Here is a 15,021-nt window from a genome sequence, read left to right as displayed (position 1 = left end):
ATTCAATTGGAATAATCAGCTCAAATATATTCAAAAAATTTGTTTCAAACGAATCAATTTCCTTCGTACGATTACAGGCACTTGTGGGGTGCTCACCCTAATGATTCAATTACACTTTATAAAACAACAATTCGTTCGGTAATGGAATATGGTTGTTTCACTTTTTCAAGTTCTATTCAAACTCAATTTTCTAAACTTGAAAAAAATCCAATATCGTAGTTTAAGAATTAGTTTAAAATTATTAAACTCTACTCATACAAAATCTGTAGAAGTTTTGGCAGGTATAGTGCCACTTAGAAACAGATTTCATGAACTTAATTGTAAATTTTTAATACAATGTTTTTCGAATAATCATCCTATAATTAATATATTGAATTCTTTATTTGAGATCAATCCTACTTGTAGACTCTTAAGTTCCTTTATATATTGTAATGCTGAAAATATCATTACAGTTAATAATAGTTTTTATAAATACAGCATAAATGTTCATACATTTCGCCCATGTATTGATTTAACTTTATATGAAGAATTGAAATATGTACCTCATCAATTGCATTCTCATGTTGCTAGTATCTTATTCAATCGGAAATTCATTGGCATTAAACATGAACAACTTTATTTCACTGATGGTTCTCTAATTGATAGTACAGCAGGGTTTGGTGTATTTAATATTGAATTGGCTCATTTTTTCAAGTTGGAATTCCCTAGCTCTATATTCATAGCTGAATTAACTGCTTTATAAGTTACGGAGGACATCAACCCACACAAATTCGCAACGGTCATCAAGTTCGATAATCAACCAAAGGTATCATCCGGTCACATCGCATAAGTCCACATCACCACCAAAGTCCAACCCCAGGCGGAGCCACGGCAAGTGCACCAAACGACGACGTAGCAAATCGACCTAGCAACAGACGGACCCCGGACGACGGAAGTATGCAGAGTATGCAAACTGGACTATAAACGTAGGTCAGCAGAGTAGGGCAAGTGTAGGTTTCATTATAGCATTAATTAGACAATAAATTCATTCTTTGTTCAATCGTGGAAGTGATAAGTTTAATTCTTTTTAAAAACTGATCTCCGATAGCCCAATACTTAACTGGCGCAGTCGTGCGGATCGTTTTTTTTAGTAGTGAATAAAAAGAGTTAACAGTGCGGAGATCTCACCGGAGGATTACCGAGGAGGACCCTGCAAGGACACCGAAACGAATAGAGGATCCCCGAAAGGACATCGGGAATAAATAGATTAAGAAAAGTGATTTAAAGTGCAAGTGATTAAGTGAATAAGTAGTGATAGTTCAAACCAAATTTAACAATTTTACAATGCCACAAACCAGCGAAGAAGTGCTCGCCCATCAGGAGCAAATGATGGCTAATGCCGAGAAAATCGTGAAAACGTTACAAACCCCTCAAGGGATTAACATTCTACAGCCATTTGACGGCAATCCCGTCAAACTACACTCGTTCTTGCGCAGTGTAGACAATATTATGCCTTTTATCGATGCTTTGGAAGCCACACCATATCATAATGTGTGGGTCCAAGCGATAAGAAATAAAATTATCGGTGACGCCGATACCGTTCTTGAGGTATATGGCACACCGCTTGATTGGAAAATTATTAAGGCTAATTTAATTTCTCACTATAACGATAAGAGAGATGCTACAACTCTTACACGGGAGTTGTTTTTGGCACACCAAACCTCTTCTATCGAAGACTTTTACGGGAAAGTGCAACATCTACTCTCCTTACTCGTCAACCACGCAAATATTGCCATCGACGATCCTACTGTGAGAACCGACCGAATTAAAACACACAGCGAGAACGCTCTGCAAGTATTTTTAGCCGGCTTGAAACAGCCGATAGGTGGAAATATTAGAGCCCGTAGACCATAAACGTTGAAATCAGCGTTTGACGCTTGCATAGAAGAACAAAATTTTTTAAATAAATCAGGGTTTACAAATAATATGCCACCAAAACACACAAGTAACCCATTTTTACCTCCAGAAAAACCCAATCACGGGATTCCAAGAACATTTAATGATAATCCTCTTCCTTTACCTCCACGGCAACAAAATTATTACGCCCCAATCCATTCAGAAATCATACGTTCTTTAGGCCACATCCCCCACAAGAACAAAAACCTGTTCCCATGGAAGTAGATAAATCTATTAGAAGTGCGAACATAAATTACGCAAATAGACCACCAACTCGATTCCCACCGTTTAGACACCAACAACCGTTTCGTCCTTTTGGAAACCCACCGATGGGGCCAAGACAGCCTTTTCCACCAATGCCACCTCGACCCTTTGGGAATCCAACCTTTCCCCATCAACCATTTCGATAAACTCAGGCTCCGAAATTTATTGTAGAAGAACTAACAAATCTCGAACATGATTATTCATATCATCCATATTTCCCTGAAGACTACTATTATGGCTATAACGGCTACGATTACAGTGACGATTATCCTGAATACCACGAATCGCAAAAGGTTCAACCAAATACATCAAAGGCCATATGCCAAAATGAAGAGAACTCGACCGACGAAATAAATTTTTCGAGGGATTCCGAAAACCCACAAGGCACATAGAGCCACACAATTTCATTCCATACGTTGAAGTTACAACAATTTTCGGAAAACTTAAGCTCCTTATCGACACAGGAGCGAACAAAAATTATTTGAACCCTCAACTAATAAAAGATAAAACTATAACCATTCATGAAACACCCTCTGTCGTGAAAAATGTTTCAGGTATGCATAAAATTAATCAATCCATATATTTCGCACCGTTTAAAGATAAACCACCAATCAAGTTCTTCCTCTTCAAATTCCATTCCTTTCTCGACGGATTGATAGGGTACGAATCGCTAACCCATCTACAAGCTAATATTATTACATCATCGAATTTACTACAATTCCCAGATGAAACGATCTCTATGAGAAGATTGTATCCGGAATCATTTTCAATTAAAATTAACGCTCATGAACAAACGGTTATTGAGTTGCCAACAACCGTAGGAGACGGAGATTTTCTGGTAGAAAATAGTTTTCCATTAACAGAAGATGTGGTTGTCATTCCTGGTCTTTATAAAGCAAAGGATAATAAAGTAAATATCATCGCCTTGAATACCTCTAGCTCTCCAGTTCAAATAAACCCAAACAGACCTCTTTTTGCGGAGGTGAATAATTTCGAACAAAAATCTCAAATATTATCAGAGAATGGCAATAACAAGCACAAACTGAAAAAAATCTTCGACTAGAACATTTGAACGAAGAAGAAAGGACAAAATTGTTAAAAATTATTGGAAAATACGGAAGCATTTTCCACCAGGAAAAACAACCTTTATCATTTACGAATGCAATTAAACATAATATCAAAACGAAGGATGAAAATCCAGTTTACTCCAAGTCCTACAGGTACCCATTCTGCCATAAGGAAGAAGTACAGAGGCAAATTTTAGATATGCTGGAACAAGGAATTATTAGGCATTCCAATAGTCCATGGTCATCACCTGTCTGGGTGGTGCCGAAAAAACTAGACGCGTCAGGAAAGCAAAAATGGAGGCTTGTCATCGACTACAGGAAGTTGAATGAAAAGACTGTCGAATATCGCTATCCAATACCTAATATATCGGATATATTAGATAAATTAGGTAGATGCATGTATTTTTCTACGTTGGATCTTGCATCAGGATTCCATCAGATAGAAGTTAATAGCCAAGACATTCCCAAAACTACTTTCAGTGTCGAGCATGGACACTACGAGTTCGTGAGAATGCCTTTTGGATTAAGAAATGCTCCATCAACCTTTCAAAGGGTTATGGACAATATATTGAGAGAACACATTGGTGTCAGATGTTTGGTATACATGGATGACATCATAGTATTCTCGACAAGTTTGCAGGAACACATAGAAAACCTTGCAAAAATTTTCGAATGTTTGCACAGATACAATATGAAAGTGCAACTTGATAAATGTGAGTTTCTTAAGAAAGAAGTAGGTTTCTTAGGACACATTATTACCCCAGAAGGCGTCAAGCCGAACCCAGCAAAAATCGAAGCTGTGCGGAATTGGTCCCTTCCCAAAACGGAAAAGGAGTTACGAGGATTCCTTGGTGTGATAGGATATTACAGGAAGTTTATTAAGGATTTTGCGAGAATCGCAAAACCCCTAACAAACTGTTTCAGGAAAGGGGAGAGTATTCATCACACAAAGGAGTTCATAGAAGCCTTCCACAAATTTAAAAATATTTTGACAAGCAGCAGTATCTTACAATACCCAGATTTTACACAACAATTTATTGTCACCACGGACGCATCGAATCATGCTGTCGGTGCCGTCCTGTCACAAGGAATTGTTGGTAGTGATAAACCTGTCGCATATGCATCCAGAACTCTAACGAAATCCGAAGAGAAATTACCAGCAATAGAAAAAGAACTACTCGCAATACACTGGGGTTGTAAGTACTTTAGGCCATACATTTTTGGTAGAAAATTTGTGTTATACACTGATCATAAACCCTTGACGTATGGCCTGCACCTAAAAAACCCTAACGACAAAGTTCTAAAGTGGATGGTAGACCTCCGTGAATTTGATTTTGAGGTTAAATATAAACCCGGCAAACAGAATGTAGTCGCTGATGGTTTATCTCGGATACCTCACGAAATCAACGTTAACGAAGGCGGATCCGAAACTGACAGCGACGATAGCTCATCAGACATATCTGTACATTCTGCAAACACAGACGATAGCGAATATATTCCCATGACATTGAAGCCTATTAATTACTTTTCAAATCAGATTATTCTTAAAATAGGAGAATTCGACGACGACCAAATAGAAGAAGTATTTCCAAAAGTTTTTAGACGAACCATTACTAGGATGCATTTCGGAATGGGACTAATAACACGCATTTTTAAAGATTACTGCAACCCGTCAAAAATTAATTGTCTATATTGTCCCGAAGAACTCATCATGAGTTTACAGACAGTATACAAGAACCATTTCGGACATAATAAAAGTCTTAAAGTTACCTTTTCACAAAAAATGCTACAAGATCTGAAATTACCAGAAGACCAAAATCTTATCATTCGCAAAACACATGAATCCATGGGCCCAGATAGCCGTAGCGGTAAACGCGCAGCTATTCAGCACGACCAAGCTGAGGGTCGTGGGTTCGAATCCCATCGGTCGAGGATCTTTTCGGGTTGGAAATTTTCTCGACTTCCCAGGGCATAGAGTATCTTCGTACCTGCCACACGATATACGCATGCAAAAATGGTCATTGGCATAGTAAGCTCTCAGTTAATAACTGTGGAAGTGCTCATAAGAACACTAAGCTGAGAAGCAGGCTTTGTCCCAGTGGGGACGTAACGCCAGAAAGAAGAAGAAGAAGATGAATCTTCACATAGAGGAATTTGGGAAAATCATAAGCAAATATCGCAGAAATATTTCTTCCCAAGAATGAAAGTTAAAATCCGACAATTTGTCAAACTATGCGCAATCTGCAACAAAAATAAATACGAAAGAAAACCATATAAAATTAAACTGGGAGAGACTCCCATACCGAAACGACCACTCGAAATCATCCATTTGGATATTTTTATTGCGCAACCCGACATGTTTCTATCAATTGTCGACAAACTATCTCGATTTGGAATCATTTTTCCAATTAAATCTAGAACAATCCAAGATGTCCGTAAAGCTATACTAAAATTCTTTAGCACGCACGGAAAACCAGAGCTGATTGTCTCTGACAATGAGCCCGCTATAAAATCAATAGAAGTAAGAGGGCTTATGGAGGATCTTGGCGTCCAAATGTACTTTACGCCAGCAAACCATAGCGAGACAAATGGAATAGTCGAAAGATTTCATTCGACTCTTGCAGAAATCTTCAGGTGTATAAAAGGTCGACATGAAGACCTTTCTCAAAAAGAAAAATGTTTGATTGCTTGTACACAATACAACGAAACTATACACTCGGCAACCAAGCTCAAACCGAGAGAAATCTTCTTTGGTATTAAGGATCAAGATGTCAGACCTCTTGATATCAATGAAATAATCGAAAAAAGAAATAAGCTCTACGAAGAAGTAACTCTCGAATTGAGTAAAACACAAATAGCGAATTTAGATCAAAGAAATAAACATCTGGAAAATGCCCCAAAATTACAAGAAAACGATCAAATCTACCACAAAGTACAAGGAATCAAAAATAAAACCAACGAAAAGTATTCTTTTTTTTTTTTTACCAATTCATTTATTTAAGGCTCTGTCGCGTTTAATGCTTTACGGAGCCGAGATTCATTTTTGTATTTTTTTTTACAATTGTTTAACTTCTTAAGTACCAAGTTTAGTCCGGGTTGGAGCCAGGGTACTCGTGGCAACTCGAGGTTAGTGGTCACAAATATTTTTAGGAAGGGCTAGGTTGGGATTGGGTTACAGGGTTCTTTGCAGCTCATCCGGGTGGTATTTCATGGTTGCTCGTTTGTCGTATCATGGCGTATACCAACTTCATGTGGGTTTTCGATTGCCGGATGGCCAGGAACATCAATCCAACACAAATGGGACATAACACAGAGAGCAAAAAAAAAACTGGGGAAGAGAACACAAGAGAATTAAACTTTTATACAACACAAGCGAAGATAATCGTAAATCGACAACATGTAGACGAGATCGCGGGAGCCCAACACATCTCTAACTGAGACATAGGGTTGTCTACCTCGGGCCACAAGGGTATCCATAAGTTGTGCTCTGGAGGCGTCCATATCCGGGAACTGCCAAACTACGTGATCGATGTCATCATAACCGGAACCACACCTATTACATATATTGCTCAGCGCGAGGTTGATCCTGTGCAAATGTGCGTCTAGCGAGTAATGGTTGGACATAAGTCTTGACATCACGCGAATGAAATCTCGACTTACATCCCAACCTTTCCACCACGCTCGCAAGGAAACTCTAGGGATTATGGAATGTAACCACCGTCCCAGTTGGTCATTTAGCCAGTCGCTTTGCCAACCGTGAAGAGAACTTTGACGTACTAAATGAAACAATTCATCGTGTGAAATTCTTCTATCATATATCTCACCTTCCTCAGCGCCCACCTTTGCGAGAGAGTCCGCCTTCTCATTGCCATAAATTAAGCAATGTGAGGGGACCCATACAAAGGTAATCTTATATGATCTTTCGACCAGTGCACACATCTGCTCTCTTATTTTTGTAAGAAAGTAAGATGCATGCTTTACAGGTTTCATCGATCGGAGTGCCTCAATAGAACTGAGACTATCCGAGAAGATGAAGAAGTGGTCTGCGGGCATGTTAGAGATCATCCCCAAAGCGAAGTTGATTGCTGCCAGCTCAGCAACATAAACCGTGCAAGGTTCCTGAAGTTTTCGGAAGGCGGAAGAGTTTTCATTGAAGACACCGAAGCCAGTGGATCCATTTATACGTGACCCGTCAGTGAAATATCTCCTGTAGGAATCGACATTCTGAAACTTTGCGTTGAAAATACGTGGAATAGTTATACATCGAAGTTGATCTGGAATTCCATGAATAGCTTGTTTCATGGACAGATCATATTCAACAGAGGAACTGTCATTGGTGAAGCGTACACGTGGAGGGTTATAACATGGAAGGCTAATGTCAGATGACATGTAGTAGAGATAAACTCTCATGAATTTTGACTGAGTGTTCAGTTTGAGCAATTCTTCGAAGTTTTCGATGACGAGTGTGTTGCTCACTCCACACTTAATAAGTATTCTTAGCGAGAGCTCCCAGAATCGGTTTTGTAGCGGTAAAACCCCTGCCAGAACCTCTAGGCTCGCATTATGTGTCGAGTGCATACACCCTAAGGCGATACGCAAACAACGATATTGAATTCGTTCCAATTTAATCAAGTGGCAGTTTGCTGCTGAGAGAAAACAGAAAGAGCCATACTCTAGAACAGAGAGAATGGTTGTTTTATAAAGTTTTATGAGGTCTTCCGGGTGAGCACCCCACCATGTTCCGGTAATTGTTCGTAGAAAATTGATCCTTTGTTGGCATTTTTCCGTTAAATACCTAATATGAGTTCGCCAAGTGCCTTTTGAATCAAACCAGACCCCAAGGTATTTTGAAGTCAAAGACTGGTCGATGTCTGTTCCCAAAAGCTTAAGCTTTAGTTGGGCAGGATTCCGCTTCCTTGAAAATACGACCAGTTGAGTTTTTTGCGGAGCAAACTCGATCCTTAAATTTCTAGCCCAAGTGGATAGATTATCAAGGGAATTTTGCAATGGTCTTTGCAAGATTTTCGCTCGTGGGCCCTTCATAGAAACCACAGCATCATCTGCAAGTTGTCTTAGCGTGCATGGTTCTTCCAAACAGTTGTCAATATCTTTAACATAAAAATTATAAAGCAAGGGACTCAGACATGAGCCTTGGGGAAGGCCCATATAGCTAATTCTGGAAGTTGTCAATTGACCGAGAGTGAAGCTCATGTGTTTTTCTGACAACAGATTGTACAAGAAATTATTCAATATTCCAGGTAATCCACTATTGTGCAGGCTTTCTGACAATATTTCTATGGAAACTGAATCAAAAGCGCCCTTAATATCCAAGAAAACCGAAGCCAATTGCTCCTTGTCAGCAAAGGCTAGTTGAATATCTGATGAAAGCAACGCTAGACAATCGTTTGTTCCTTTGCCCTTGCGAAAGCCAAATTGTGTACTGGAAAGCATGTTGTTTGATTCGACCCAGTGATCGAGTCGGGATAGGATCATTTTTTCTAACAATTTCCTTAAACATGATAACATAGCGATCGGGCGGTACGAATTATGATCAGACGCTGGTTTCCCAGGCTTTTGAATAGCTATTACTTTGACCTGTCTCCATACAGGTGGAACAATGTTGTGCTCCATGAATAAGTTGAACAGGTCAAGCAACCGTCTTTTAGCGATATCAGGGAGATTTTTAAGAAGATTGAACTTAATCATATCGCGTCCCGGAGAGGAGTTGTTTGATGAAAGAAGAGCCATAGAAAATTCCAGCATAGTGAATGGTCTGTCCAACGCATCGTCTCTCTGGGTTTCCCAGAATGGCGGTTGAGCTGGAACTGAGTCTGGACAGACCTTTTTTGCGAAGTTGAATATCCAACGATTGGAGTATTCGTCACTCTCATTTGAGGATGAGCGGTTTCGCATGTTGCGAGCCACTCTCCAAAGCGTCGTCATTGAAGTTTCTCGTGAGAGACCATCGATGAAACGTCGCCAATAGCTACGCTTCTTCGCTTTAATAAGATTCTTCAGTCTTTTTTCGAGCTTCGAGTACTCTAAATAAAGCTCTGAGGTACCATATCTACGAAAAGCTTTAAAGGCATTAGATTTTTCTCGATACAACTGAGTGCATTCATCATCCCAACCAGGTGTGGCTGGTCGTCTTTTGAAGGATGCACTTGGAACTCGTTGCTTTTGGGATTCTAATGCACTTTTATAAATCAATTCTGTTAGGAGTCGATACTCATCCAACGGTGGGAGAGTGTTGAATGATTCGATACCAAAGGTTACCGCTGATGCAAATTGTTGCCAATCGATATTCCTAGTGAGGTCAAAAGGAACCTGAATTGACTGTTCTGACCTTTCAAAATTATTTCTGATAGAAGTTATTATGGGCAAGTGATCACTACCATGGGGGTCATCGATCACCTTCCACATGCAATCGAATGATAGTGAACTTGATCCCAAAGACAGGTCAAGGCGGCTTTCTTTGCCGTCGGATGAAATACGTGTCACTTCACCTGTGTTCAAAATGTTCAAGTTGAAATCGTCGCATAAGTCATAGAAAGTAGCCGCTCTATAATCGTCATAAGATTCGCCCCATCCAGTACCATGTGAGTTCATATCACACAGTATTAAAACTGGAGATGAGAGCATGGAGACTGCATTCCAGAGATGACGGCGGTTTATTGAAACTCTTGGAGGAATATAAACAGAAGCTACGCAAAGGTCTTTACCCTTTACGCTTATTTGGCAAGCAACGATTTCTATGCCTGGATGAGTCGGGATGGGGATTCTGTAGAATGAGTGGCACTTTTTGATCCCTAAAAGCACACCCCCGTAATTATCATCTCGATCCTGGCGTATAATGTTAAAATCGTAGAAGTTAAGATCATCTTCAGAAGAAAGCCATGTTTCACAGAGTGCAAATATATCACAATCGGAGTTGTGAAGCAAAAACTTAAATGTGTCTAATTTAGCTTTAGACTATGACAGTTCCACTGTAGCACAGTGATCATATCTTGTACCTCACTCGATGAATTATCCATCGAAAGATATGATCGAAGCAAGGAGGGGCCACGAAATAGTCAATTCCCTGAGATACTCTTCTATTGCGGGGAGAAAAAGGTCGAGTATGCCTCTGAATGAGTCTGAAACTCCGAGGGCATTGCATATGCGATCCACAAGGGCCGTAAAAGTTATCAGTCCTCGCTTGGCCCCGGGGGTTTTCGAGGAAGAGCGAGGGACTTCAGTAGCTTTTTTCTTGCTATCTTGTCTAGAGCTTCTTTTTGAAGTATATTTAATCGGTGGAGGCGGGGGCGGCAGATCTTTGCTGCAACACGGAACGGAAGCATCAAAGACCTGTTTCTTCGGCAATTTCAAATTTGCCCCACCTCCTTTTGAATTAGGCAAACTTTTGAGGGAAGATTTCATTACCTTTCGGCGCAGTCCCGGAGAAGATTGAGACTTTCGTTTACCGGGTGCGTGTACCTCCGAAGAATCTCCCCCATCGGTTTCGTCGTCGTTCGCTTCATCGGAAGACAACTCTTGAAAAGAGTTACCAACTGGGATGGCTGATGAAGACTCTTTTGCGGACGGATTTAAAGATTTTACCATTTCCGCGTATGTCTTCTTGGAGCGCTTCACAATTGAGCGACTCTCATTTCGAATGCGTCTTTTATAAGCCGGGCATTTCTGCAGGTCATGAAGTTCCTCGCGACAGTAGCTACATTTTTCGGCTTCCTGTGTGCAAGCATCTTCCAAGTGAGCTTGGTTGCATTTGCCACAACGGGGCTTGTTGTCGCAATAGCTAGCACTGTGGCCAAGCTGCTTGCAGTTGGTACAATTGAATACCTTCGGCACGTAAAGACGCACTGGGTAAAAAGCACTGTCAATACAAACAAATTTCGGGAGGACGGAACCGGGGAAAGTCACTCGAAACGAGGCTGACGGCGAAAACACTTTCTTATTTCCTTCCATGGAAACTGATTGTAATTGTTTACAATCCAGTATAGCCACATCAGGAATGGACCGGTTCTCAAAGACGCCTTTGCCAGTCTTAATGTCTTCGCATGTTAGACTCGCGTCGATAATTTTCCCTTCCACCTCGACTTCTCGTGCCGGCACATAGACGCAATATTCCACAGTAAAAGCCTCATGCTGAGCAATTTCATTCGCTGCATTGTAACTAGGTGCAGTTACACGCAGCTTGGATTCTTTCACTTGGTGAATAACGGTCCCAGGATATTTACGCGTCAGCTCCCGAGAAATCGAGAGCACGTTCAAAATCTTCTTTTTGCGCCGGAAATAGACAACCCAAGGCCCAGCCGAAGACGGTTGATAGAACCGCGTTCGAGCAACGAGATCTCTAGGAGGCGTATCGCCTCCATCCGATTCATCCATGCGGAAAAAAGCTTAACCGCAACCAAATGAAGAAAAAAAAAAAATAATAAAAAAAAAACAAAAACAAAAAAAAATATGTGTAAAAAAAAAAATTATTGATCAGTGGACTATTTTGTACACACCTCCCCTAAATGGGTAAATCAAATTCACAAAAAAAAAAGAAAAAAAAATTAGCCAATCAGTGGGCTATTTTGTACCCAACTCCCCTATACGGGCAAAATTGCACCGGGAGAGAGACAGAGGAGAAGCGAAAAACAACCTTGAACTCAACACTGTTGTTCGGAGATGCGAAAGCAATTCAATAGATAATGTATACTTATCCGTTCTACAGCAGGAGAACGTCCACGCGCCGTAGGTAGTAGACCGACCGGGTCGGCTTTCTGCCTTGTTGTTGTTCTCGGTGCGGGAGAAAAATCAATCACCGATAATTGATGATGGGCGATGATTTTATTGCGGTGGAACGATACTAGTTTCACTAGTTCGCTTCCTTCGCAAAGCGCAATCGTCTAAGCACTCACTTTGCACAAAACTGAAACTTGTTTAACTCACTAATTAAACCAAAAACCCACGCAGGCGGTTGGGGAAAAAGGCCTAAATGAACTCTGCAAAAAGTGCCGTACGATGAGACCGGGATCCTGTCGACCGACTCGTTCAAGCGCTAAGCAAGGAATGACGAAAAGTATTCTGAGGTACATGTTAAAAATGATAATACAAAGACATTCATTGATGACATGAACCGCAGACTACATAAAATGAAAATAAGAAGAATCCTAGATTAATACATTTCTCTATTTCAGGAAACCATGGGATCAACTACACTTGTGATGATTGGGATTCTATGTGTAGTCAGTACACAAACGCATACAATTTACATACAGGACCTATCAACGAACCCAGGACTATTGACGATCACATCTGGACGTTATTTCATTATCAAAGGACAAGATAGACTGTATCATGAGATCGACCTCGACCAATACCAAAAACTACTGAATAACGTTGACACAATCATACAAGGACTCAGACATTTTGATGCTTTTCATGATCTCACCGTTTTACTTTCCAACAAATATAACAGTATCTTGAAACTTTTCAATAATCTTTTGCCCCATAGTAGAAACAAACGAGGAGCATTTAATCTCCTAGGCTCAAGTATTAAATTAATAACTGGAAATCTAGATGATAATGATCTTTTACAAATTAATCACGAAATCTCAAATTTGAAAGTAAAAAGCAACAGTCTAATAGAACAAAATAATCTTCAGATTAGAATAAATAAAAAAATTGAAAATCAAGTTAATAAACTGACAAAAACATTTAACGATCAACAAACTTTGATAACTAGAGAGCTGATTAAAATCAAACAGGGGCTACATAATAGAACAGGAATCAATAACATATCTTTTCTTATCCAGACTTTCAAAACAACCTACCAGCTAGATCAGATAGAAAAAGAATTAGATTCAATTTTCGAAACAACACACTTAGCAAACCTTAATATAATTTCCAGAAATATCCTAGATAGATCAGAATTGTACCTTATTAGAGAAAAATTAGAACGATTTAACGTTTCCGTGATAAAAAAACGTACCACAAGTCAAAATGACTAACACCTGCAACCTCTCCAACAGAACCTTGAAAGGTACCTTTTTGATCTATTTCGCAAACTGCTCAGTGACTCTCGACAATGTCACATACAGCAATACTGTTTACTCTATCCTACACCAAGAAACATAAATGCAAGGAAAGAGTACACCTTTACCAATTCGGGACGAATCGGTCTCGAAGGGGGAGTAGTTACGGAGGACATCAACCCACACAAATTCGCAACGGTCATCAAGTTCGATAATCAACCAAAGGCATCATCCGGTCACATCGCATAAGTCCACATCACCACCAAAGGCCAACTCCAGGCGGAGCCACGGCAAGTGCACCAAACGACGACGTAGCAAATCGACCTAGCAACAGACGGACCCCGGACGACGGAAGTATTGCATACTCTGGACTATAAACGTAGGTCAGCAGAGTAGGGCAAGTGTAGGTTTCATTATAGCATTAATTAGACAATAAATTCATTCTTTGTTCAATCGTGGAAGTGATAAGTTTAATTCTTTTTAAAAACTGATCTCCGATAGCCCAATACTTAACTTATATTTTGCATGCAATTTGATCAAATCTTGCGCTCCCAATATATACATAATATGTTCTGATAGTTTAAGTTGTCTTCGTGCTATTAATTTTTATTTCAAAACACATTATATTATATTAATGTTTAAAGAAATTTTACATGAATTACATTCCAAAGGATTTTTAATTAGTTTGGGTTCCAGCTCATTGCAATATATACGGCAATGAACAAGCTGATTGTTTGGCAAAATTAGGTGTTTTACGTGGTACAACATATAAACGTGTTATTTACCCTTCTGAATATTTTTCTAAATTAAAAAAGATTCTTTTAAAAATTGGCAGACTTCATGCGATACAAGTAATCAAGGAAGATATCATTATTCCATTTGTCCTAAAGTTAGTACAATTCCTTGGTTTAAAAAATTATCTGTTGAACGTAATTTCATATGTTCGTTTTCTAGATTAATGTCCAATCATTATATTTGCAATTGTTATCTATATCGTATGAATTTAAATGATTCCAATCTTTGTGAATGTGGTAGTTTTTTTGAAGATATTGATCACATTGTATTAAAATGTTCTCGTTACGTTTTACCTAGAAACAAACTTTTCAATAAAATAATAAATTTGGGGTATGAAATTCCAAATTCAGTAAGAGATGTTTTGGCTCAGAAATGTTTTCTGATAATGAAAAATATAATTGAATTTTTAAACGAAATCTCTTATCATGTTTGATACTCTCTTTTTTGTATATGTTTGTTTATTTTTACTTTCAGATTGATTAGTTTATTGGTTATCTCATTCCCTATCACCATGGGGATTTGCATCCATTATCTGACGACTTCGGCTCTGCAATGGATCCTTTCCGGATGGGCCTTTAGTATTAAGTTTTTTTTTCTTTTTATAACGTATTTGAAAAGATAAAGAGGTTTTGCGCCCTTTTGAGAAAGATTTTAATATAAAATCACTCAAAGGGGTTTTTCCCTCTTTCTAAATTAAAAGTTAAAAATAAATAAATAAATAAATAAATAAATACTATTACCATTCCCAGCACTGCTATCAATTCAGTCTCATGACATTCATGTTATATCACACATGACTATCTAAAGCCACTACATTTCGAATTCAATAAGCAATTCAGTTGGTTTTCATGGTGAACGAGCCGGGGACTCTGTATTTTGCCGGGATCGAAGGGTTTGCTTCCCGTTCGAGCTTCGAACTGTTACATTTATAAGTAAAT

The 15,021-nt window shown here is 39.2% G+C and overlaps 1 long non-coding RNA gene across 1 annotated transcript; it reads left to right on the top strand.

Moving 5' to 3' along the window:
* The first annotated feature begins 742 nt into the window (after window positions 1–742).
* LOC110674195 lies at window positions 743–13,770 on the top strand. Its single transcript, XR_002498724.1, has 2 exons — window positions 743–969; window positions 13,672–13,770. It is a non-coding gene; the product is annotated as an uncharacterized LOC110674195 (long non-coding RNA).
* The last annotated feature ends 1,251 nt before the right edge of the window (window positions 13,771–15,021 follow it).

The sequence above is a fragment of the Aedes aegypti genome, chromosome 1 (assembly GCF_002204515.2).
Source record: "Aedes aegypti strain LVP_AGWG chromosome 1, AaegL5.0 Primary Assembly, whole genome shotgun sequence".
NCBI lineage: Eukaryota > Metazoa > Arthropoda > Insecta > Diptera > Culicidae > Aedes > Aedes aegypti.
Note: the sequence above shows the minus strand (reverse complement) of the source record. Positions and strands in the feature narration are given on the sequence as shown.